This window comes from Balaenoptera ricei, chromosome 2, assembly GCF_028023285.1.
Source record: "Balaenoptera ricei isolate mBalRic1 chromosome 2, mBalRic1.hap2, whole genome shotgun sequence".
Taxonomy (NCBI): domain Eukaryota; kingdom Metazoa; phylum Chordata; class Mammalia; order Artiodactyla; family Balaenopteridae; genus Balaenoptera; species Balaenoptera ricei.
Window position 1 is genome coordinate 55,162,463 of NC_082640.1, and position 23,834 is coordinate 55,186,296.

The 23,834-nt window shown below is 55.1% G+C and overlaps 12 non-coding genes across 12 annotated transcripts; all 12 read right to left on the reverse strand.

Annotated features, from left to right (window-relative positions):
- Positions 1–2,424: 2,424 nt before the first annotated feature.
- On the reverse strand, positions 2,425–2,516 carry LOC132361932 (small nucleolar RNA SNORD116). The gene has a single exon (XR_009502196.1). It is a non-coding gene; the product is annotated as a small nucleolar RNA SNORD116 (small nucleolar RNA).
- Positions 2,517–2,905: 389 nt separating this feature from the next.
- Positions 2,906–2,997, reverse strand: LOC132361246 (small nucleolar RNA SNORD116). Its single transcript, XR_009501552.1, has one exon. It is a non-coding gene; the product is annotated as a small nucleolar RNA SNORD116 (small nucleolar RNA).
- A 2,441-nt stretch (positions 2,998–5,438) lies between these two features.
- On the reverse strand, positions 5,439–5,530 carry LOC132361533 (small nucleolar RNA SNORD116). The gene has a single exon (XR_009501816.1). It is a non-coding gene; the product is annotated as a small nucleolar RNA SNORD116 (small nucleolar RNA).
- A 2,428-nt stretch (positions 5,531–7,958) lies between these two features.
- Positions 7,959–8,050, reverse strand: LOC132361911 (small nucleolar RNA SNORD116). Its single transcript, XR_009502175.1, has one exon. It is a non-coding gene; the product is annotated as a small nucleolar RNA SNORD116 (small nucleolar RNA).
- Positions 8,051–8,439: 389 nt separating this feature from the next.
- On the reverse strand, positions 8,440–8,531 carry LOC132361247 (small nucleolar RNA SNORD116). Its single transcript, XR_009501553.1, has one exon. It is a non-coding gene; the product is annotated as a small nucleolar RNA SNORD116 (small nucleolar RNA).
- Positions 8,532–10,972: 2,441 nt separating this feature from the next.
- On the reverse strand, positions 10,973–11,064 carry LOC132361534 (small nucleolar RNA SNORD116). The gene has a single exon (XR_009501817.1). It is a non-coding gene; the product is annotated as a small nucleolar RNA SNORD116 (small nucleolar RNA).
- Positions 11,065–13,492: 2,428 nt separating this feature from the next.
- On the reverse strand, positions 13,493–13,584 carry LOC132361912 (small nucleolar RNA SNORD116). Its single transcript, XR_009502176.1, has one exon. It is a non-coding gene; the product is annotated as a small nucleolar RNA SNORD116 (small nucleolar RNA).
- Positions 13,585–13,973: 389 nt separating this feature from the next.
- LOC132361248 (small nucleolar RNA SNORD116) lies at positions 13,974–14,065 on the reverse strand. Its single transcript, XR_009501554.1, has one exon. It is a non-coding gene; the product is annotated as a small nucleolar RNA SNORD116 (small nucleolar RNA).
- A 2,441-nt stretch (positions 14,066–16,506) lies between these two features.
- LOC132361535 (small nucleolar RNA SNORD116) lies at positions 16,507–16,598 on the reverse strand. Its single transcript, XR_009501818.1, has one exon. It is a non-coding gene; the product is annotated as a small nucleolar RNA SNORD116 (small nucleolar RNA).
- A 2,428-nt stretch (positions 16,599–19,026) lies between these two features.
- On the reverse strand, positions 19,027–19,118 carry LOC132360884 (small nucleolar RNA SNORD116). The gene has a single exon (XR_009501204.1). It is a non-coding gene; the product is annotated as a small nucleolar RNA SNORD116 (small nucleolar RNA).
- A 389-nt stretch (positions 19,119–19,507) lies between these two features.
- Positions 19,508–19,599, reverse strand: LOC132361249 (small nucleolar RNA SNORD116). The gene has a single exon (XR_009501555.1). It is a non-coding gene; the product is annotated as a small nucleolar RNA SNORD116 (small nucleolar RNA).
- A 2,441-nt stretch (positions 19,600–22,040) lies between these two features.
- Positions 22,041–22,132, reverse strand: LOC132361536 (small nucleolar RNA SNORD116). The gene has a single exon (XR_009501819.1). It is a non-coding gene; the product is annotated as a small nucleolar RNA SNORD116 (small nucleolar RNA).
- Positions 22,133–23,834: the final 1,702 nt, after the last annotated feature.

Here is a 23,834-nt window from a genome sequence, read left to right on the forward strand (position 1 = left end):
ACATGCTCAAACGGTGGACATGCAAAGTTGCAGATTCCACCATGGGACGGCCAGCGAGCTGAATCATATCAGCGTACGGAAGTGGCCAGCAGAGCCGAGCCACGGGTCAGGAAATGCAGCCAGTTCTCAGGGCATCAAAGCTCGTGTTCCCCGAGAAAAGACCAGAAGGTGAGGGTGTAGCCCCGGTGCACACGTTCCCATCGCCAAACCTTTAGGTTTAGCAAAGAAGTGTCGCTTACCGCAACAAGGGTTAAAGCAGGATCCTCATGGAATGCACGCCAACACCCCTCTGAGACTCCTTCGGCTGGCCTCGCCTTGCCACACCGTCCTCACTTCAACGGGTATCAGGGATTATACGGATGGCCCCAGGCTGCTGCTGGCATTCCTTCCCTGGCATTCCACCTGGCTCGGCGTGAGAGAACACACGCATGCTTGAGAAGGGTGCACAGGCGCACCGAGGGAAAGGGCGATACCACCCAGCATTGTGTGTTCTATCTCTCCTCAACATTTCATTTACTGTCCATCTTGCCTGTGTGTCCGCAGGCAAACGTGAAAGCATCGTGGCACTGGCGCCTTCAGAGCGTGCGGCCATCAGGACAAAGAGTGCCACCGACCAGCAACCCCCTGGTCTCGGGCCCTGAAATTCCTCTCCTGAGCAATCTGCCCTCCATCACAGCAAAAGGATGTCTTCCTGATCCCCTGAGACACCCTCAGGACAACTGTGCCCCCTCAGCCTAAGAGCAAGTGCCCTCTATGGGAACAAACACGCGTTTGGCCCTTATGATTAAACACAGTGGACACGCCCTCAAGGGGAGAGATCTTCCATAAGGGAAGGGCCCTTGGCTGAATAAGACGACCTCCATCAAAAGCGGCTCGTAGGGACCCGTGACAAAGGGCACCTGAAGAACCCCTGGACTGATCAAGGGAGACTCACCAGCAGGCATACTTCCTGGTCTCCTGCCAAGCCAGAGGAACTTCCCTAGGACCGCAACCAAAGCTAATGGCAAGGGAGCCATTCCAATGCCCAAAATGGCGGGCCAAACACTTGCAGCAACTGGGTAACTTTTCGTAGCACCTTGCACATTCGCATTCTTCCCTTCAAGGACAAGACCTTGGAGAAACCATGAGACCCAGGTCCTCCAGAACCAACGTGTCACCCACAGCCGTGCAATGAGAGAACGCACCCAACATCCTGGACCCTTGAACCGGCATGGCTTCTCTGGCTTGAAGCCATGCATGCTGGAGATCACAGGCTCGCAGCACCAGAAGCTGGCAGGACAAAATGACCCCTGCAGCACACATTCACTCCAGCCCTTAAACCTGTAGCGTTGCCTTGGCGGCCGACTCCCTTCTTTCTGCATGGTTGGGCCCAAAGACCTCCGGGAAGAGCTCCAAACCTCAGGGAATGCTATGCCGACCTGGTATAGCAATGACGCTGGGCTGTCCTAAGGAACACCTTAACATCCTCAACATAGGGGCAATGAGGCCACACAGGGACAAAACATCCCAACGGCTCCAAATCGGTCCCAGTGAGAAGACACCATACTGTGCCGTGAAGGCACCATTCGCTGGAACAAGGACCCGCCGTGAAGCACATTGAGAAAGGAGAGGAAAAGGTTGGGATGGTCCACGAATGTGCACCTGTATTCCTTCCCTACACGGGGCTCCAAATGCTCCTGAAGATATCCCAAAAGAGTTCCGGGAACCCTATGTCCACCGACATATCCACCCATACCGATCTATCCACCCAACAGTAAGCCTGTGGGCTTAGCCAACACTCTCCCGTGTATTTCCCGCTCGCCTTGCCTTGCTCTCTCCACCAGGATCCAAACGAATCCACCCCTCACCTAAGTAGCTTGATATCCCCTGGATTTGCCTAAGGCATTTTCCAAACTCTCCACACACAACACACAAGCAGGACACAACCCAAGGAGGCGCCATCAGCGTCGCCCAAATCCCGGGGACAGTGGCCCATTTGATTTCCCCCGACCATCAGGGCAAACCTGAACTATATCCCACCTCCCAAGCTGAACCTGACATAGACGCCTGGCCTGGCCAGGACTCCTTCTCTGACCCTGAGTGCAGAGACTTCTGTTTCCTTGCGGGAACAAGGCAACGACCTGAGCTTGAGGGTGGCCTGTAGATCTCAATGGCAAGCCAGAGGAGTACCAGTGGCTCACGCTTCCTTTCGCACCCGCACGCTGACCGCGGCAGGGGATAGCAGTTCTGGCTAGACTCAGGCGCCCAGAGACGTCAAGTTGTCCTTAGCCTTCCCACGTAGATGGACATCCCAGGCTCCTTTCCACATGGCTCTTTCTGCACGAGAAGCCCGCCACCCTCCACTTGAACAATGTTGCTGCGCACGCCCACAGTAGCAAATGCAACATGGACCTCTCCCTAATTTTCCTTTGGGAGCCACGTGCTGGACCTCAGTTAGGATGAGAAGACGGTAGGTATTGCTCATTCATTTTGTTTAGATTTCCAAGGAATGCATTTATGGGAGTCCTCACTGATCCACGCTCCTGCTCAAAGGCTGGACGTGCAAAGTCGCGGACTGTCAGCAAGCTCAATCCTCTCAGCAGTAGGGAGCGGCCAGACTCGAGCCACGGGGCAGGAAGTGCACCCACGTCTCAGGGCATCGGAGCTCGGGTGCCCCAGGAAGAGCCCAGAATGTGACGGTGTAGTCTCGCGGCACAAGTCCCCGTGGCCAAACTTCTAGGTTTCTTCAAAGAAGTTCCGTTTACCCCCACAAGGTTCCTACCAGGAACCTTGTCGAGCCAGAGGCGATGCCCTTGGATCACACAGAAAGCTATTGGCATCGGAGATATTCCAATGCCCAAACTGGCAGGGCATACCCTTGCAGCAACTGGGTTACTTGCCCTGGCGCCTTGTATTTTCGCCCCCAGGCCCGTCAGTGACATGACCGCGGAGAAACCTGAGACCCATTCATTTGTTCAGAGTTCCAAGCAGTGCATTTATGGGAGTCATCATCAATCCACCTGCTCAAAGGCTGCACGTTCAAAGTCGCAGGCTCCAGCGCGGGGCAGCCACCGATCTCAATCATGTCAGCAGTCAGGAGTGGCCAGAGGCGACCCACGGGGCTGCAAATGGAGCTAAGGATCATGGCATCAGATCTGGGGTTCCCCTGCAAGAGCCAAGAAGGTGAGGGTGTAGTCTCAGTGCACAAGTCCCTGTGGCCAAACATCTAGGTTTCTGCAAAGAAGTTCCACTCACCACCACAAGGTTCCTACGAGGATCCTCAAGGACTTCACGCCAAAACCACGCTGAGACTCTTTTGCCTTGACTTGCCTCACCTTGCCGCACTCTCCTCACTTCGCCAGGTATCATGGACTACACAGAGGGCCCAATGCTGCTGCAGGTGTTTGTTCCCTGGCACTCCACCACATGCCTCAGGGTGACAGAACACAGGGATGTTTGAGAAAAGTGAACGGGCGCACAGAGGCAAAGGGTGATACCGCCCACCGATGTGCGCTATATCTCCCCTCAACATTTCATTTGCAGTCCATCATGTCTGTGTGTCCACAGCCAAACGTGAATGCATCGTGGCACAGATGCCTTCAGAGCGCACGGGCATCAGCACAAAGAGCACGGCCGTCCATCAACCCCCCGGTATGGGCCTTGAACTTTCCTGCCTGAGCCACCTCCCCGCCGACACAGCATAAGGATGTCATCCTGAACTGCTGAGACACCCTCAGGGGAACTGGGATTACTCAGCGTAAGAGCCACTGCCCTCTGGGGAACCAAACCACTCCTGGCGCATACGCTTCCACACAATGGATTCACCCTCAAGGGGAAATGTGGTCCCTGAGATCTTCCACAAGGGAACGGCCCTTGGCCAAATGGGACGACCTCCAACAAAAGCAGCTTGTAGGGACCGGTGACAAAACGCACCAGAGGAACTCCTGGACTGAACAATGGAGATTCACCTGCAGCCATACTTCCTGGCCTGCTGCCAAGACTGGCCACCAACACTTGGCCCATGCACAAAGCTAATGGCATCAGAATCATTCCGACACCCAACGTGGCGGGGCAAACACTTGCAGCAATTGTGTAACTTGCAGTGGTGTCTGGTACTTTCACCCTCATCAGTGGCGTGACATTGGGGAAACCCTGAGGCCCAGGTCCTCTACAAGCAACTTGTTACCCACAGCCATGCAACGACAGAACTCAGACAACAGCCTAGACACTTGAACCGGTATGACTTCTGTAGCCTGTGGCCAGGCTCGCCGGTTACCACAGTCTCGACGCACCAGCGGGTGGCAGGAAAAATGACACCCACACCACACATCCTCTCCTGCCCTTAAACCTGCAGCCTTTCCTTGGCAGCCAACTCCCTTGTTTCTGCACGGTTGCACCCACTGACCTCCGGGTAGAGCTCCAATCCTCAGGGAACGCTATGTGGGCTGGGTATAGAAACGATGCCTGGCTGTCCTCAGGAACACCTTCACATCTTCAACACAGGGGGAACGGGGTCAGACAGGGACAAAACACCCCAAGGCCTCCAAATCGGCCCCCATGAGGAGACACCATACTGTGCCATGAAGGCAACCATTCGCTGGCACAAGAACCCGCCATGAAGCAAATCGACCAAGGAGAGGAAAGAGGCGGGACAGTCCACAAATGTGCTCCCGTATTCCCTCCCTACACGTGCCTCCAGATGCTCCTGAGGGAATCCCAAATGTGTTCCGGGAACCCCATGGCCACCGTCGATCTATCCACCCACCAGTAAACCTGTGGGCTTAGCCAGCCATCTCACGTGTCTCTTTCACTCGCCTTGCCTTACTCTCTCTCCACCGGGATCCCAACGTGTCACGGCAAGATGCCAGAGCCACCCCTCACCAAAGAAGCTTGCCGTGACCAAGTTTGACTAAGGCATTTTCCAGCCCCTTCACACAGCACACACAAGCAGGACACAACCCGAGGAGGAGCCATCAGATTGGCCAAACTCCCAGGAACAGTGGCCCATATGATTTCTCCCCTGAGCAGGAGAAACCTAAACTGCATCTGGTCTCCCAAGCAGAACATGACAAAGAAGCCTGCCCTAGGCCTGGAATCCTGTTCTGACCCTGAGCCTACAGACCTCTGTTTCTTTGAGGCCACAAGGCAATGACCAGCAGGTGGGGGCAGCCTGTAGAACTCAAGTGCAGGTGGCAGGACGAGCAATGGCTCACGCTTCCTCTCCTACCTGCATGCTGAACTGTGGCAGGGGACAGCAGTCCTGGCTAGACCAAGGAACCCAGAGACGGCACGCTGTCCCAAGCCTTCCCACCTGGATTGGCATCCCAGGCTCCTTTCCCAATGGCTCTTCTCCCCAGGAGATGACCACAACCCTCAACTTGAACAACGTGGCTGTAGACACCCACGGCCGCAAATGCAACGTGAACCTCTCCCTACTTTCCTTTGGGGAGCCACGTGCTGGACCTCAGTTCCAACGAGGAGACGGTAGGGATTTCTCACTCATTTTGTTCAGATTTCCAAGGAATGCATTTGTGGGAGTCATCATCGATCCAAGCACATGCTCAAACGGTGGACATGCAAAGTTGCAGATTCCACCATGGGACGGCCAGCGAGCTGAATCATATCAGCGTACGGAAGTGGCCAGCAGAGCCGAGCCACGGGTCAGGAAATGCAGCCAGTTCTCAGGGCATCAAAGCTCGTGTTCCCCGAGAAAAGACCAGAAGGTGAGGGTGTAGCCCCGGTGCACACGTTCCCATCGCCAAACCTTTAGGTTTAGCAAAGAAGTGTCGCTTACCGCAACAAGGGTTAAAGCAGGATCCTCATGGAATGCACGCCAACACCCCTCTGAGACTCCTTCGGCTGGCCTCGCCTTGCCACACCGTCCTCACTTCAACGGGTATCAGGGATTATACGGATGGCCCCAGGCTGCTGCTGGCATTCCTTCCCTGGCATTCCACCTGGCTCGGCGTGAGAGAACACACGCATGCTTGAGAAGGGTGCACAGGCGCACCGAGGGAAAGGGCGATACCACCCAGCATTGTGTGTTCTATCTCTCCTCAACATTTCATTTACTGTCCATCTTGCCTGTGTGTCCGCAGGCAAACGTGAAAGCATCGTGGCACTGGCGCCTTCAGAGCGTGCGGCCATCAGGACAAAGAGTGCCACCGACCAGCAACCCCCTGGTCTCGGGCCCTGAAATTCCTCTCCTGAGCAATCTGCCCTCCATCACAGCAAAAGGATGTCTTCCTGATCCCCTGAGACACCCTCAGGACAACTGTGCCCCCTCAGCCTAAGAGCAAGTGCCCTCTATGGGAACAAACACGCGTTTGGCCCTTATGATTAAACACAGTGGACACGCCCTCAAGGGGAGAGATCTTCCATAAGGGAAGGGCCCTTGGCTGAATAAGACGACCTCCATCAAAAGCGGCTCGTAGGGACCCGTGACAAAGGGCACCTGAAGAACCCCTGGACTGATCAAGGGAGACTCACCAGCAGGCATACTTCCTGGTCTCCTGCCAAGCCAGAGGAACTTCCCTAGGACCGCAACCAAAGCTAATGGCAAGGGAGCCATTCCAATGCCCAAAATGGCGGGCCAAACACTTGCAGCAACTGGGTAACTTTTCGTAGCACCTTGCACATTCGCATTCTTCCCTTCAAGGACAAGACCTTGGAGAAACCATGAGACCCAGGTCCTCCAGAACCAACGTGTCACCCACAGCCGTGCAATGAGAGAACGCACCCAACATCCTGGACCCTTGAACCGGCATGGCTTCTCTGGCTTGAAGCCATGCATGCTGGAGATCACAGGCTCGCAGCACCAGAAGCTGGCAGGACAAAATGACCCCTGCAGCACACATTCACTCCAGCCCTTAAACCTGTAGCGTTGCCTTGGCGGCCGACTCCCTTCTTTCTGCATGGTTGGGCCCAAAGACCTCCGGGAAGAGCTCTAAACCTCAGGGAATGCTATGCCGACCTGGTATAGCAATGACGCTGGGCTGTCCTAAGGAACACCTTAACATCCTCAACATAGGGGCAATGAGGCCACACAGGGACAAAACATCCCAACGGCTCCAAATCGGTCCCAGTGAGAAAACAGCATACTGTGCCGTGAAGGCACCATTCGCTGGAACAAGGACCCGCCGTGAAGCACATTGAGAAAGGAGAGGAAAAGGTTGGGATGGTCCACGAATGTGCACCTGTATTCCTTCCCTACACGGGGCTCCAAATGCTCCTGAAGATATCCCAAAAGAGTTCCGGGAACCCTATGTCCACCGACATATCCACCCATACCGATCTATCCACCCAACAGTAAGCCTGTGGGCTTAGCCAACACTCTCCCGTGTATTTCCCGCTCGCCTTGCCTTGCTCTCTCCACCAGGATCCAAACGAATCCACCCCTCACCTAAGTAGCTTGATATCCCCTGGATTTGCCTAAGGCATTTTCCAAACTCTCCACACACAACACACAAGCAGGACACAACCCAAGGAGGCGCCATCAGCGTCGCCCAAATCCCGGGGACAGTGGCCCATTTGATTTCCCCCGACCATCAGGGCAAACCTGAACTATATCCCACCTCCCAAGCTGAACCTGACATAGACGCCTGGCCTGGCCAGGACTCCTTCTCTGACCCTGAGTGCAGAGACTTCTGTTTCCTTGCGGGAACAAGGCAACGACCTGAGCTTGAGGGTGGCCTGTAGATCTCAATGGCAAGCCAGAGGAGTACCAGTGGCTCACGCTTCCTTTCGCACCCGCACGCTGACCGCGGCAGGGGATAGCAGTTCTGGCTAGACTCAGGCGCCCAGAGACGTCAAGTTGTCCTTAGCCTTCCCACGTAGATGGACATCCCAGGCTCCTTTCCACATGGCTCTTTCTGCACGAGAAGCCCGCCACCCTCCACTTGAACAATGTTGCTGCGCACACCCACAGTAGCAAATGCAACATGGACCTCTCCCTAATTTTCCTTTGGTAGCCACGTGCTGGACCTCAGTTAGGATGAGAAGACGGTAGGTATTGCTCATTCATTTTGTTTAGATTTCCAAGGAATGCATTTATGGGAGTCTTCACTGATCCACGCTCCTGCTCAAAGGCTGGACGTGCAAAGTCGCGGACTGTCAGCAAGCTCAATCCTCTCAGCAGTAGGGAGCGGCCAGACTCGAGCCACGGGGCAGGAAGTGCACCCACGTCTCAGGGCATCGGAGCTCGGGTGCCCCAGGAAGAGCCCAGAATGTGACGGTGTAGTCTCGCGGCACAAGTCCCCGTGGCCAAACTTCTAGGTTTCTTCAAAGAAGTTCCGTTTACCCCCACAAGGTTCCTACCAGGAACCTTGTCGAGCCAGAGGCGATGCCCTTGGATCACACAGAAAGCTATTGGCATCGGAGATATTCCAATGCCCAAACTGGCAGGGCAAACCCTTGCAGCAACTGGGTTACTTGCCCTGGCGCCTTGTATTTTCGCCCCCAGGCCCGTCAGTGACATGACCGCGGAGAAACCTGAGACCCATTCATTTGTTCAGAGTTCCAAGCAGTGCATTTATGGGAGTCATCATCAATCCACCTGCTCAAAGGCTGCACGTTCAAAGTCGCAGGCTCCAGCGCGGGGCAGCCACCGATCTCAATCATGTCAGCAGTCAGGAGTGGCCAGAGGCGACCCACGGGGCTGCAAATGGAGCTAAGGATCATGGCATCAGATCTGGGGTTCCCCTGCAAGAGCCAAGAAGGTGAGGGTGTAGTCTCAGTGCACAAGTCCCTGTGGCCAAACATCTAGGTTTCTGCAAAGAAGTTCCACTCACCACCACAAGGTTCCTACGAGGATCCTCAAGGACTTCACGCCAAAACCACGCTGAGACTCTTTTGCCTTGACTTGCCTCACCTTGCCGCACTCTCCTCACTTCGCCAGGTATCATGGACTACACAGAGGGCCCAATGCTGCTGCAGGTGTTTGTTCCCTGGCACTCCACCACATGCCTCAGGGTGACAGAACACAGGGATGTTTGAGAAAAGTGAACGGGCGCACAGAGGCAAAGGGTGATACCGCCCACCGATGTGCGCTATATCTCCCCTCAACATTTCATTTGCAGTCCATCATGTCTGTGTGTCCACAGCCAAACGTGAATGCATCGTGGCACAGATGCCTTCAGAGCACACGGGCATCAGCACAAAGAGCACGGCCGTCCATCAACCCCCCGGTATGGGCCTTGAACTTTCCTGCCTGAGCCACCTCCCCGCCGACACAGCATAAGGATGTCATCCTGAACTGCTGAGACACCCTCAGGGGAACTGGGATTACTCAGCGTAAGAGCCACTGCCCTCTGGGGAACCAAACCACTCCTGGTGCATACGCTTCCACACAATGGATTCACCCTCAAGGGGAAATGTGGTCCCTGAGATCTTCCACAAGGGAACGGCCCTTGGCCAAATGGGACGACCTCCAACAAAAGCAGCTTGTAGGGACCGGTGACAAAACGCACCAGAGGAACTCCTGGACTGAACAATGGAGATTCACCTGCAGCCAGACTTCCTGGCCTGCTGCCAAGACTGGCCACCAACACTTGGCCCATGCACAAAGCTAATGGCATCGGAACCATTCCGACGCCCAACGTGGCGGGGCAAACACTTGCAGCAATTGTGTAACTTGCAGTGGTGTCTGGTACTTTCACCCTCATCAGTGGCGTGACATTGGGGAAACCCTGAGGCCCAGGTCCTCTACAAGCAACTTGTTACCCACAGCCATGCAACGACAGAACTCAGACAACAGCCTAGACACTTGAACCGGTATGACTTCTGTAGCCTGTGGCCAGGCTCGCCGGTTACCACAGTCTCGACGCACCAGCGGGTGGCAGGAAAAATGACACCCACACCACACATCCTCTCCTGCCCTTAAACCTGCAGCTTTTCCTTGGCAGCCAACTCCCTTGTTTCTGCACGGTTGCACCCAATGACCTCCGGGTAGAACTCCAATCCTCAGGGAACGCTATGTGGGCTGGGTATAGAAACGATGCCTGGCTGTCCTCAGGAACACCTTCACATCTTCAACACAGGGGGAACGTGGTCAGACAGGGACAAAACACCCCAAGGCCTCCAAATCGGCCCCCATGAGGAGACACCATACTGTGCCATGAAGGCAACCATTCGCTGGCACAAGAACCCGCCATGAAGCAAATCGACCAGGGAGAGGAAAGAGGCGGGACAGTCCACAAATGTGCTCCCGTATTCCCTCCCTACACGTGCCTCCAGATGCTCCTGAGGGAATCCCAAATGTGTTCCGGGAACCCCATGGCCACCGTCGATCTATCCACCCACCAGTAAACCTGTGGGCTTAGCCAGCCATCTCACGTGTCTCTTTCACTCGCCTTGCCTTACTCTCTCTCCACCGGGATCCCAACGTGTCACGGCAAGATGCCAGAGCCACCCCTCACCAAAGAAGCTTGCCGTGACCAAGTTTGACTAAGGCATTTTCCAGCCCCTTCACACAGCACACACAAGCAGGACACAACCCGAGGAGGAGCCATCAGATTGGCCAAACTCCCAGGAACAGTGGCCCATATGATTTCTCCCCTGAGCAGGAGAAACCTAAACTGCATCTGGTCTCCCAAGCAGAACATGACAAAGAAGCCTGCCCTAGGCCTGGAATCCTGTTCTGACCCTGAGCCTACAGACTTCTGTTTCTTTGAGGCCACAAGGCAATGACCAGCAGGTGGGGGCAGCCTGTAGAACTCAAGTGCAGGTGGCAGGACGAGCAATGGCTCACGCTTCCTCTCCTACCTGCATGCTGAACCGTGGCAGGGGACAGCAGTCCTGGCTAGACCAAGGAACCCAGAGACGGCACGCTGTCCCAAGCCTTCCCACCTGGATTGGCATCCCAGGCTCCTTTCCCAATGGCTCTTCTCCCCAGGAGATGACCACAACCCTCAACTTGAACAACGTGGCTGTAGACACCCACGGCCACAAATGCAAAGTGAACCTCTCCCTACTTTCCTTTGGGGAGCCACGTGCTGGACCTCAGTTCCAACGAGGAGACGGTAGGGATTTCTCACTCATTTTGTTCAGATTTCCAAGGAATGCATTTGTGGGAGTCATCATCGATCCAAGCACATGCTCAAACGGTGGACATGCAAAGTTGCAGATTCCACCATGGGACGGCCAGCGAGCTGAATCATATCAGCGTACGGAAGTGGCCAGCAGAGCCGAGCCACGGGTCAGGAAATGCAGCCAGTTCTCAGGGCATCAAAGCTCGTGTTCCCCGAGAAAAGACCAGAAGGTGAGGGTGTAGCCCTGGTGCACACGTTCCCATCGCCAAACCTTTAGGTTTAGCAAAGAAGTGTCGCTTACCGCAACAAGGGTTAAAGCAGGATCCTCAAGGAATGCACGCCAACACCCCTCTGAGACTCCTTCGGCTGGCCTCGCCTTGCCACACCGTCCTCACTTCAACGGGTATCAGGGATTAAACGGATGGCCCCAGGCTGCTGCTGGCATTCCTTCCCTGGCATTCCACCTGGCTCGGGGTGAGAGAACACACGCATGCTTGAGGAGGGTGCACAGGCGCACCGAGGGAAAGGGCGATACCACCCAGCATTGTGTGTTCTATCTCTCCTCAACATTTCATTTACTGTCCATCTTGCCTGTGTGTCCGCAGGCAAACGTGAAAGCATCGTGGCACTGGCGCCTTCAGAGCGTGCGGCCATCAGGACAAAGAGTGCCACCGACCAACAGCCCCCTGGTCTCGGGCCCTGAAATTCCTCTCCTGAGCAATCTGCCCTCCATCACAGCAAAAGGATGTCTTCCTGATCCCCTGAGACCCCCTCAGGACAACTGTGCCCCCTCAGCCTAAGAGCAAGTGCCCCCTATGGGAACAAACACGCGTTTGGCCCTTATGATTAAGCACAGTGGACACGCCCTCAAGGGGAGAGATCTTCCATAAGGGAAGGGCCCTTGGCTGAATAAGACGACCTCCATCAAAAGCGGCTCGTAGGGACCCGTGACAAAGGGCACCTGAAGAACCCCTGGACTGATCAAGGGAGACTCACCAGCAGGCATACTTCCTGGTCTCCTGCCAAGCCAGAGGAACTTCCCTAGGACCGCAACCAAAGCTAATGGCAAGGGAGCCATTCCAATGCCCAAAATGGCGGGCCAAACACTTGCAGCAACTGGGTAACTTATCGTAGCACCTTGCACATTCGCATTCTTCCCTTCAAGGACAAGACCTTGGAGAAACCATGAGACCCAGGTCCTCCAGAACCAACGTGTCACCCACAGCCGTGCAATGAGAGAACGCACCCAACATCCTGGACCCTTGAACCGGCATGGCTTCTCTGGCTTGAAGCCATGCATGCTGGAGATCACAGGCTCGCAGCACCAGAAGGTGGCAGGACAAAATGACCCCTGTAGCACACATTCACTCCAGCCCTTAAACCTATAGCGTTTCCTTGGCAACCGACTCCCTTCTTTCTGCATGGTTGGGCCCAAAGACCTCCGGGAAGAGCTCCAAACCTCAGGGAATGCTATGCCGACCTGGTATAGCAATGACGCTGGGCTGTCCTAAGGAACACCTTAACATCCTCAACATAGGGGCAATGAGGCCACACAGGGACAAAACATCCCAACGGCTCCAAATCGGTCCCAGTGAGAAGACACCATACTGTGCCGTGAAGGCACCATTCGCTGGAACAAGGACCCGCCGTGAAGCACATTGAGAAAGGAGAGGAAAAGCTTGGGATGGTCCACGAATGTGCACCTGTATTCCTTCCCTACACGGGGCTCCAAATGCTCCTGAAGATATCCCAAAAGAGTTCCGGGAACCCTATGTCCACCGACATATCCACCCATACCGATCTATCCACCCAACAGTAAGCCTGTGGGCTTAGCCAACACTCTCCCGTGTATTTCCCGCTCGCCTTGCCTTGCTCTCTCCACCAGGATCCAAACGAATCCACCCCTCACCTAAGTAGCTTGATATCCCCTGGATTTGCCTAAGGCATTTTCCAAACTCTCCACACACAACACACAAGCAGGACACAACCCAAGGAGGCGCCATCAGCGTCGCCCAAATCCCGGGGACAGTGGCCCATTTGATTTCCCCCGACCATCAGGGCAAACCTGAACTATATCCCACCTCCCAAGCTGAACCTGACATAGACGCCTGGCCTGGCCAGGACTCCTTCTCTGACCCTGAGTGCAGAGACTTCTGTTTCCTTGCGGGAACAAGGCAACGACCTGAGCTTGAGGGTGGCCTGTAGATCTCAATGGCAAGCCAGAGGAGTACCAGTGGCTCACGCTTCCTTTCGCACCCGCACGCTGACCGCGGCAGGGGATAGCAGTTCTGGCTAGACTCAGGCGCCCAGAGACGTCAAGTTGTCCTTAGCCTTCCCACGTAGATGGACATCCCAGGCTCCTTTCCACATGGCTCTTTCTGCACGAGAAGCCCGCCACCCTCCACTTGAACAATGTTGCTGCGCACACCCACAGTAGCAAATGCAACATGGACCTCTCCCTAATTTTCCTTTGGTAGCCACGTGCTGGACCTCAGTTAGGATGAGAAGACGGTAGGTATTGCTCATTCATTTTGTTTAGATTTCCAAGGAATGCATTTATGGGAGTCTTCACTGATCCACGCTCCTGCTCAAAGGCTGGACGTGCAAAGTCGCGGACTGTCAGCAAGCTCAATCCTCTCAGCAGTAGGGAGCGGCCAGACTCGAGCCACGGGGCAGGAAGTGCACCCACGTCTCAGGGCATCGGAGCTCGGGTGCCCCAGGAAGAGCCCAGAATGTGACGGTGTAGTCTCGCGGCACAAGTCCCCGTGGCCAAACTTCTAGGTTTCTTCAAAGAAGTTCCGTTTACCCCCACAAGGTTCCTACCAGGAACCTTGTCGAGCCAGAGGCGATGCCCTTGGATCACACAGAAAGCTATTGGCATCGGAGATATTCCAATGCCCAAACTGGCAGGGCAAACCCTTGCAGCAACTGGGTTACTTGCCCTGGCGCCTTGTATTTTCGCCCCCAGGCCCGTCAGTGACATGACCGCGGAGAAACCTGAGACCCATTCATTTGTTCAGAGTTCCAAGCAGTGCATTTATGGGAGTCATCATCAATCCACCTGCTCAAAGGCTGCACGTTCAAAGCCGCAGGCTCCAGCGCGGGGCAGCCACCGATCTCAATCATGTCAGCAGTCAGGAGTGGCCAGAGGCGACCCACGGGGCTGCAAATGGAGCTAAGGATCATGGCATCAGATCTGGGGTTCCCCTGCAAGAGCCAAGAAGGTGAGGGTGTAGTCTCAGTGCACAAGTCCCTGTGGCCAAACATCTAGGTTTCTGCAAAGAAGTTCCACTCACCACCACAAGGTTCCTACGAGGATCCTCAAGGACTTCACGCCAAAACCACGCTGAGACTCTTTTGCCTTGACTTTCCTCACCTTGCCACACTCTCCTCACTTCGCCAGGTATCATGGACTACACAGAGGGCCCAATGCTGCTGCAGGTGTTTGTTCCCTGGCACTCCACCACATGCCTCAGGGTGACAGAACACAGGGATGTTTGAGAAAAGTGAACGGGCGCACAGAGGCAAAGGGTGATACCGCCCACCGATGTGCGCTATATCTCCCCTCAACATTTCATTTGCAGTCCATCATGTCTGTGTGTCCACAGCCAAACGTGAATGCATCGTGGCACAGATGCCTTCAGAGCACACGGGCATCAGCACAAAGAGCACGGCCGTCCATCAACCCCCCGGTATGGGCCTTGAACTTTCCTGCCTGAGCCACCTCCCCGCCGACACAGCATAAGGATGTCATCCTGAACTGCTGAGACACCCTCAGGGGAACTGGGATTACTCAGCGTAAGAGCCACTGCCCTCTGGGGAACCAAACCACTCCTGGTGCATACGCTTCCACACAATGGATTCACCCTCAAGGGGAAATGTGGTCCCTGAGATCTTCCACAAGGGAACGGCCCTTGGCCAAATGGGACGACCTCCAACAAAAGCAGCTTGTAGGGACCGGTGACAAAACGCACCAGAGGAACTCCTGGACTGAACAATGGAGATTCACCTGCAGCCAGACTTCCTGGCCTGCTGCCAAGACTGGCCACCAACACTTGGCCCATGCACAAAGCTAATGGCATCGGAACCATTCCGACGCCCAACGTGGCGGGGCAAACACTTGCAGCAATTGTGTAACTTGCAGTGGTGTCTGGTACTTTCACCCTCATCAGTGGCGTGACATTGGGGAAACCCTGAGGCCCAGGTCCTCTACAAGCAACTTGTTACCCACAGCCATGCAACGACAGAACTCAGACAACAGCCTAGACACTTGAACCGGTATGACTTCTGTAGCCTGTGGCCAGGCTCGCCGGTTACCACAGTCTCGACGCACCAGCGGGTGGCAGGAAAAATGACACCCACACCACACATCCTCTCCTGCCCTTAAACCTGCAGCTTTTCCTTGGCAGCCAACTCCCTTGTTTCTGCACGGTTGCACCCAATGACCTCCGGGTAGAACTCCAATCCTCAGGGAACGCTATGTGGGCTGGGTATAGAAACGATGCCTGGCTGTCCTCAGGAACACCTTCACATCTTCAACACAGGGGGAACGTGGTCAGACAGGGACAAAACACCCCAAGGCCTCCAAATCGGCCCCCATGAGGAGACACCATACTGTGCCATGAAGGCAACCATTCGCTGGCACAAGAACCCGCCATGAAGCAAATCGACCAGGGAGAGGAAAGAGGCGGGACAGTCCACAAATGTGCTCCCGTATTCCCTCCCTACACGTGCCTCCAGATGCTCCTGAGGGAATCCCAAATGTGTTCCGGGAACCCCATGGCCACCGTCGATCTATCCACCCACCAGTAAACCTGTGGGCTTAGCCAGCCATCTCACGTGTCTCTTTCACTCGCCTTGCCTTACTCTCTCTCCACCGGGATCCCAACGTGTCACGGCAAGATGCCAGAGCCACCCCTCACCAAAGAAGCTTGCCGTGACCAAGTTTGACTAAGGCATTTTCCAGCCCCTTCACACAGCACACACAAGCAGGACACAACCCGAGGAGGAGCCATCAGATTGGCCAAACTCCCAGGAACAGTGGCCCATATGATTTCTCCCCTGAGCAGGAGAAACCTAAACTGCATCTGGTCTCCCAAGCAGAACATGACAAAGAAGCCTGCCCTAGGCCTGGAATCCTGTTCTGACCCTGAGCCTACAGACTTCTGTTTCTTTGAGGCCACAAGGCAATGACCAGCAGGTGGGGGCAGCCTGTAGAACTCAAGTGCAGGTGGCAGGACGAGCAATGGCTCACGCTTCCTCTCCTACCTGCATGCTGAACCGTGGCAGGGGACAGCAGTCCTGGCTAGACCAAGGAACCCAGAGACGGCACGCTGTCCCAAGCCTTCCCACCTGGATTGGCATCCCAGGCTCCTTTCCCAATGGCTCTTCTCCCCAGGAGATGACCACAACCCTCAACTTGAACAACGTGGCTGTAGACACCCACGGCCACAAATGCAAAGTGAACCTCTCCCTACTTTCCTTTGGGGAGCCACGTGCTGGACCTCAGTTCCAACGAGGAGACGGTAGGGATTTCTCACTCATTTTGTTCAGATTTCCAAGGAATGCATTTGTGGGAGTCATCATCGATCCAAGCACATGCTCAAACGGTGGACATGCAAAGTTGCAGATTCCACCATGGGACGGCCAGCGAGCTGAATCATATCAGCGTACGGAAGTGGCCAGCAGAGCCGAGCCACGGGTCAGGAAATGCAGCCAGTTCTCAGGGCATCAAAGCTCGTGTTCCCCGAGAAAAGACCAGAAGGTGAGGGTGTAGCCCTGGTGCACACGTTCCCATCGCCAAACCTTTAGGTTTAGCAAAGAAGTGTCGCTTACCGCAACAAGGGTTAAAGCAGGATCCTCAAGGAATGCACGCCAACACCCCTCTGAGACTCCTTCGGCTGGCCTCGCCTTGCCACACCGTCCTCACTTCAACGGGTATCAGGGATTAAACGGATGGCCCCAGGCTGCTGCTGGCATTCCTTCCCTGGCATTCCACCTGGCTCGGGGTGAGAGAACACACGCATGCTTGAGGAGGGTGCACAGGCGCACCGAGGGAAAGGGCGATACCACCCAGCATTGTGTGTTCTATCTCTCCTCAACATTTCATTTACTGTCCATCTTGCCTGTGTGTCCGCAGGCAAACGTGAAAGCATCGTGGCACTGGCGCCTTCAGAGCGTGCGGCCATCAGGACAAAGAGTGCCACCGACCAACAGCCCCCTGGTCTCGGGCCCTGAAATTCCTCTCCTGAGCAATCTGCCCTCCATCACAGCAAAAGGATGTCTTCCTGATCCCCTGAGACCCCCTCAGGACAACTGTGCCCCCTCAGCCTAAGAGCAAGTGCCCCCTATGGGAACAAACACGCGTTTGGCCCTTATGATTAAGCACAGTGGACACGCCCTCAAGGGGAGAGATCTTCCATAAGGGAAGGGCCCTTGGCTGAATAAGACGACCTCCATCAAAAGCGGCTCGTAGGGACCCGTGACAAAGGGCACCTGAAGAACCCCTGGACTGATCAAGGGAGACTCACCAGCAGGCATACTTCCTGGTCTCCTGCCAAGCCAGAGGAACTTCCCTAGGACCGCAACCAAAGCTAATGGCAAGGGAGCCATTCCAATGCCCAAAATGGCGGGCCAAACACTTGCAGCAACTGGGTAACTTATCGTAGCACCTTGCACATTCGCATTCTTCCCTTCAAGGACAAGACCTTGGAGAAACCATGAGACCCAGGTCCTCCAGAACCAACGTGTCACCCACAGCCGTGCAATGAGAGAACGCACCCAACATCCTGGACCCTTGAACCGGCATGGCTTCTCTGGCTTGAAGCCATGCATGCTGGAGATCACAGGCTCGCAGCACCAGAAGGTGGCAGGACAAAATGACCCCTGTAGCACACATTCACTCCAGCCCTTAAACCTATAGCGTTTCCTTGGCAACCGACTCCCTTCTTTCTGCATGGTTGGGCCCAAAGACCTCCGGGAAGAGCTCCAAACCTCAGGGAATGCTATGCCGACCTGGTATAGCAATGACGCTGGGCTGTCCTAAGGAACACCTTAACATCCTCAACATAGGGGCAATGAGGCCACACAGGGACAAAACATCCCAACGGCTCCAAATCGGTCCCAGTGAGAAGACACCATACTGTGCCGTGAAGGCACCATTCGCTGGAACAAGGACCCGCCGTGAAGCACATTGAGAAAGGAGAGGAAAAGCTTGGGATGGTCCACGAATGTGCACCTGTATTCCTTCCCTACACGGGGCTCCAAATGCTCCTGAAGATATCCCAAAAGAGTTCCGGGAACCCTATGTCCACCGACATATCCACCCATACCGATCTATCCACCCAACAGTAAGCCTGTGGGCTTAGCCAACACTCTCCCGTGTATTCCCCGCTCGCCTTGCCTTACTCTCTCCACCAGGATCCAAACGAATCCACCCCTCACCTAAGTAGCTTGATATCCCCTGGATTTGCCTAAGGCATTTTCCAAACTCTCCACACACAACACACAAGCAGGACACAACCCAAGGAGGTGCCATCAGCGTCGCCCAAATCCCGGGGACAGTGGCCCATTTGATTTCCCCCGACCATCAGGGCAAACCTGAACTATATCCCACCTTCCAAGCTGAACATGACATAGACGCCTGGCCTGGCCAGGACTCCTTCTCTGACCCTGAGTGCAGAGACTTCTGTTTCCTTGCGGGAACAAGGCAACGACCTGAGCTTGAGGGTGGCCTGTAGATCTCAATGGCAAGCCAGAGGAGTACCAGTGGCTCACGCTTCCTTTCGCACCCGCATGCTGTCTGCGGCAGGGGATAGCAGTTCTGGCTAGACTCAGGTGCCCAGAGACGTCAAGTTGTCCTTAGCCTTCCCACGTAGATGGACATCCCAGGCTCCTTTCCACATGGCTCTTTCTGCACGAGAAGCCCGCCACCCTCCACTTGAACAATGTTGCTGCGCATGCCCACAGTAGCAAATGCAACATGGACCTCTCCCTAATTTTCCTTTGGGAGCCACGTGCTGGACCTCAGTTAGGATGAGAAGACGGTAGGTATTGCTCATTCATTTTGTTTAGATTTCCAAGGAATGCCTTTATGGGAGTCCTCACTGATCCACGCTCCTGCTCAAAGGCTGGACGTGCAAAGTCGCGGACTGTCAGCAAGCTCAATCCTCTCAGCAGTAGGGAGCGGCCAGACTCGAGCCACGGGGCAGGAAGTGCACCCACGTCTCAGGGCATCGGAGCTCGGGTGCCCAAGGAAGAGCCCAGAATGTGATGGTGTAGTCTCGCGGCACAAGTCCCCGTGGCCAAACTTCTAGGTTTCTTCAAAGAAGTTCCGTTTACCCCCACAAGGTTTCTACCAGGAACCTTGTCGAGCCAGAGGCGATGCCCTTGGATCACACAGAAAGCTATTGGCATTGGAGATATTCCAATGCCCAAACTGGCAGGGCAAACCCTTGCAGCAACTGGGTTACTTGCCCTGGCGCCTTGTATTTTCGCCCCCAGGCCCGTCAGTGACATGACCGCGGAGAAACCTGAGACCCATTCATTTGTTCAGAGTTCCAAGCAGTGCATTTATGGGAGTCATCATCAATCCACCTGCTCAAAGGCTGCACGTTTAAAGTCACAGGCTCCAGGGCGGGGCAGCCACCGATCTCAATCATGTCAGCAGTCAGGAGTGGCCAGAGGCGACCCACGGGGCTGCAAATGGAGCTAAGGATCATGGCATCAGATCTGGGGTTCCCCTGCAAGAGCCAAGAAAGTGAGGGTGTAGTCTCAGTGCACAAGTCCCCGTGGCCAAACATCTAGGTTTCTGCAAAGAAGTTCCACTCACCACCACAAGGTTCCTACGAGGATCCTCAAGGACTTCACGCCAAAACCACTCTGAGACTCTTTTGCCTTGACTTGCCTCACCTTGCCACACTCTCCTCACTTCGCCAGGTATCGTGGACTATACAGAGGGCCCAATGCTGCTGCAGGTGTTTGTTCCCTGGCACTCCACCACATGCCTCAGGGTGACAGAACACAGGGATGTTTGAGAAAAGTGAACGGGCGCACAGAGGCAAAGGGTGATACCGCCCACCGATGTGCGCTATATCTCCCCTCAGCATTTCATTTGCAGTCCATCATGTCTGTGTGTCCACAGCCAAACGTGAATGCATCGTGGCACAGATGCCTTCAGAGCGCACGGGCATCAGCACAAAGAGCACGGCCGTCCATCATCCCCCCGGTATGGGCCTTGAACGTTCCTGCCTGAGCCACCTCCCCGCCGACACAGCATAAGGATGTCATCCTGAACTGCTGAGACACCCTCAGGGGAACTGGGATTACTCAGCGTAAAAGCCACTGCCCTCTGGGGAACCAAACCACTCCTGGCGCATACGCTTCCACACAATGGATTCACCCTCAAGGGGAAATGTGGTCCCTGAGATCTTCCACAAGGGAACGGCCCTTGGCCAAATGGGACGACCTCCAACAAAAGCCGCTTGTAGGGACCAGTGACAAAACGCACCAGAGAAACTCCTGGACTGAACAATGGAGATTCACCTGCAGCCATACTTCCTGGCCTGCTGCCAAGACTGGCCACCAACACTTGGCCCACGCACAAAGCTAATGGCATCAGAATCATTCCGACGCCCAACGTGGCGGGGCAAACACTTGCAGCAATTGTGTAACTTGCAGTGGTGTCTGGTACTTTCACCCTCATCAGTGGCGTGACATTGGGGAAACCCTGAGGCCCAGGTCCTCTACAAGCAACTTGTTACCCACAGCCATGCAACGACAGAACTCAGACAACAGGCTAGACACTTGAACCGGTATGACTTCTGTAGCCTGTGGCCAGGCTCGCCGGTTACCACAGTCTCGACGCACCAGCGGGTGGCAGGAAAAATGACACCCACACCACACATCCTCTCCTGCCCTTAAACCTGCAGCTTTTCCTTGGCAGCCAACTCCCTTGTTTCTGCACGGTTGCACCCAATGACCCCCGGGTAGAGCTCCAATCCTCAGGGAACGCTATGTGGGCTGGGTATAGAATCGATGCCTGGCTGTCCTCAGGAACACCTTCACATCTTCAACACAGGGGGTACGTGGTCAGACAGGGACAAAACACCCCACGGCCTCCAAATCGGCCCCCATGAGGAGACACCATACTGTGCCATGAAGGCAACCATTCGCTGGCACAAGAACCCGCCATGAAGCAAATCGACCAGGGAGAGGAAAGAGGCGGGACAGTCCACAAATGTGCTCCCGTATTCCCTCCCTACACGTGCCTCCAGATGCTCCTGAGGGAATCCCAAATGTGTTCCGGGAACCCCATGGCCACCGTCGATCTATCCACCCACCAGTAAACCTGTGGGCTTAGCCAGCCATCTCACGTGTCTCTTTCACTCGCCTTGCCTTACTCTCTCTCCACCGGGATCCCAACGTGTCACGGCAAGATGCCAGAGCCACCCCTCACCAAAGAAGCTTGCCGTGACCAAGTTTGTCTAAGGCATTTTCCAGCCCCTTCACACAGCACACACAAGCAGGACACAACCCGAGGAGGAGCCATCAGATTGGCCAAACTCCCAGGAACAGTGGCCCATTTGATTTCTCCCCTCATCAGGAGAAACCTAAACTGCATCTGGTCTCCCAAGCAGAACATGACAAAGAAGCCTGCCCTAGGCCTGGAATCCTGTTCTGACCCTGAGCCTACAGACCTCTGTTTCTTTGAGGCCACAAGGCAATGACCAGCAGGTGGGGGCAGCCTGTAGAACTCAAGTGCAGGTGGCAGGACGAGCAATGGCTCACGCTTCCTCTCCTACCTGCATGCTGAACTGTGGCAGGGGACAGCAGTCCTGGCTAGACCAAGGAACCCAGAGACGGCACGCTGTCCCAAGCCTTCCCACCTGGATTGGCATCCCAGGCTCCTTTCCCAATGGCTCTTCTCCCCAGGAGATGACCACAACCCTCAACTTGAACAACGTGGCTGTAGACACCCACGGCCACAAATGCAACGTGAACCTCTCCCTACTTTCCTTTGGGGAGCCACGTGCTGGACCTCAGTTCCAACGAGGAGACGGTAGGGATTTCTCACTCATTTTGTTCAGATTTCCAAGGAATGCATTTGTGGGAGTCATCATCGATCCAAGCACATGCTCAAACGGTGGACATGCAAAGTTGCAGATTCCACCATGGGACGGCCAGCGAGCTGAATCATATCAGCGTACGGAAGTGGCCAGCAGAGCCGAGCCACGGGTCAGGAAATGCAGCCAGTTCTCAGGGCATCAAAGCTCGTGTTCCCCGAGAAAAGACCAGAAGGTGAGGGTGTAGCCCCGGTGCACACGTTCCCATCGCCAAACCTTTAGGTTTAGCAAAGAAGTGTCGCTTACCGCAACAAAGGTTAAAGCAGGATCCTCATGGAATGCACGCCAACACCCCTCTGAGACTCCTTCGGCTGGCCTCGCCTTGCCACACCGTCCTCACTTCAACGGGTATCAGGGATTATACGGATGGCCCCAGGCTGCTGCTGGCATTCCTTCCCTGGCATTCCACCTGGCTCGGCGTGAGAGAACACACACATGCTTGAGAAGGGTGCACAGGCGCACCGAGGGAAAGGGCGATACCACCCAGCATTGTGTGTTCTATCTCTCCTCAACATTTCATTTACTGTCCATCTTGCCTGTGTGTCCGCAGGCAAACGTGAAAGCATCGTGGCACTGGCGCCTTCAGAGCGTGCGGCCATCAGGACAAAGAGTGCCACCGACCAACAACCCCCTGGTCTCGGGCCCTGAAATTCCTCTCCTGAGCAATCTGCCCTCCATCACAGCAAAAGGATGTCTTCCTGATCCCCTGAGACACCCTCAGGACAACTGTGCCCCCTCAGCCTAAGAGCAAGTGCCCTCTATGGGAACAAACACGCGTTTGGCCCTTATGATTAAACACAGTGGACACGCCCTCAAGGGGAGAGATCTTCCATAAGGGAAGGGCCCTTGGCTGAATAAGACGACCTCCATCAAAAGCGGCTCGTAGGGACCCGTGACAAAGGGCACCTGAAGAACCCCTGGACTGATCAAGGGAGACTCACCAGCAGGCATACTTTCTGGTCTCCTGCCAAGCCAGAGGAACTTCCCTAGGACCGCAACCAAAGCTAATGGCAAGGGAGCCATTCCAATGCCCAAAATGGCGGGCCAAACACTTGCAGCAACTGGGTAACTTTTCGTAGCACCTTGCACATTCGCATTCTTCCCTTCAAGGACAAGACCTTGGAGAAACCATGAGACCCAGGTCCTCCAGAACCAACGTGTCACCCAGAGCCGTGCAATGAGAGAACGCACCCAACATCCTGGACCCTTGAACCGGCATGGCTTCTCTGGCTTGAAGCCATGCATGCTGGAGATCACAGGCTCGCAGCACCAGAAGGTGGCAGGACAAAATGACCCCTGCAGCACACATTCACTCCAGCCCTTAAACCTGTAGCGTTGCCTTGGCGGCCGACTCCCTTCTTTCTGCATGGTTGGGCCCAAAGACCTCCGGGAAGAGCTCCAAACCTCAGGGAATGCTATGCCGACCTGGTATAGCAATGACGCTGGGCTGTCCTAAGGAACACCTTAACATCCTCAACATAGGGGCAATGAGGCCACACAGGGACAAAACATCCCAACGGCTCCAAATCGGTCCCAGTGAGAAGACACCATACTGTGCCGTGAAGGCACCATTCGCTGGAACAAGGACCCGCCGTGAAGCACATTGAGAAAGGAGAGGAAAAGGTTGGGATGGTCCACGAATGTGCACCTGTATTCCTTCCCTACACGGGGCTCCAAATGCTCCTGAAGATATCCCAAAAGAGTT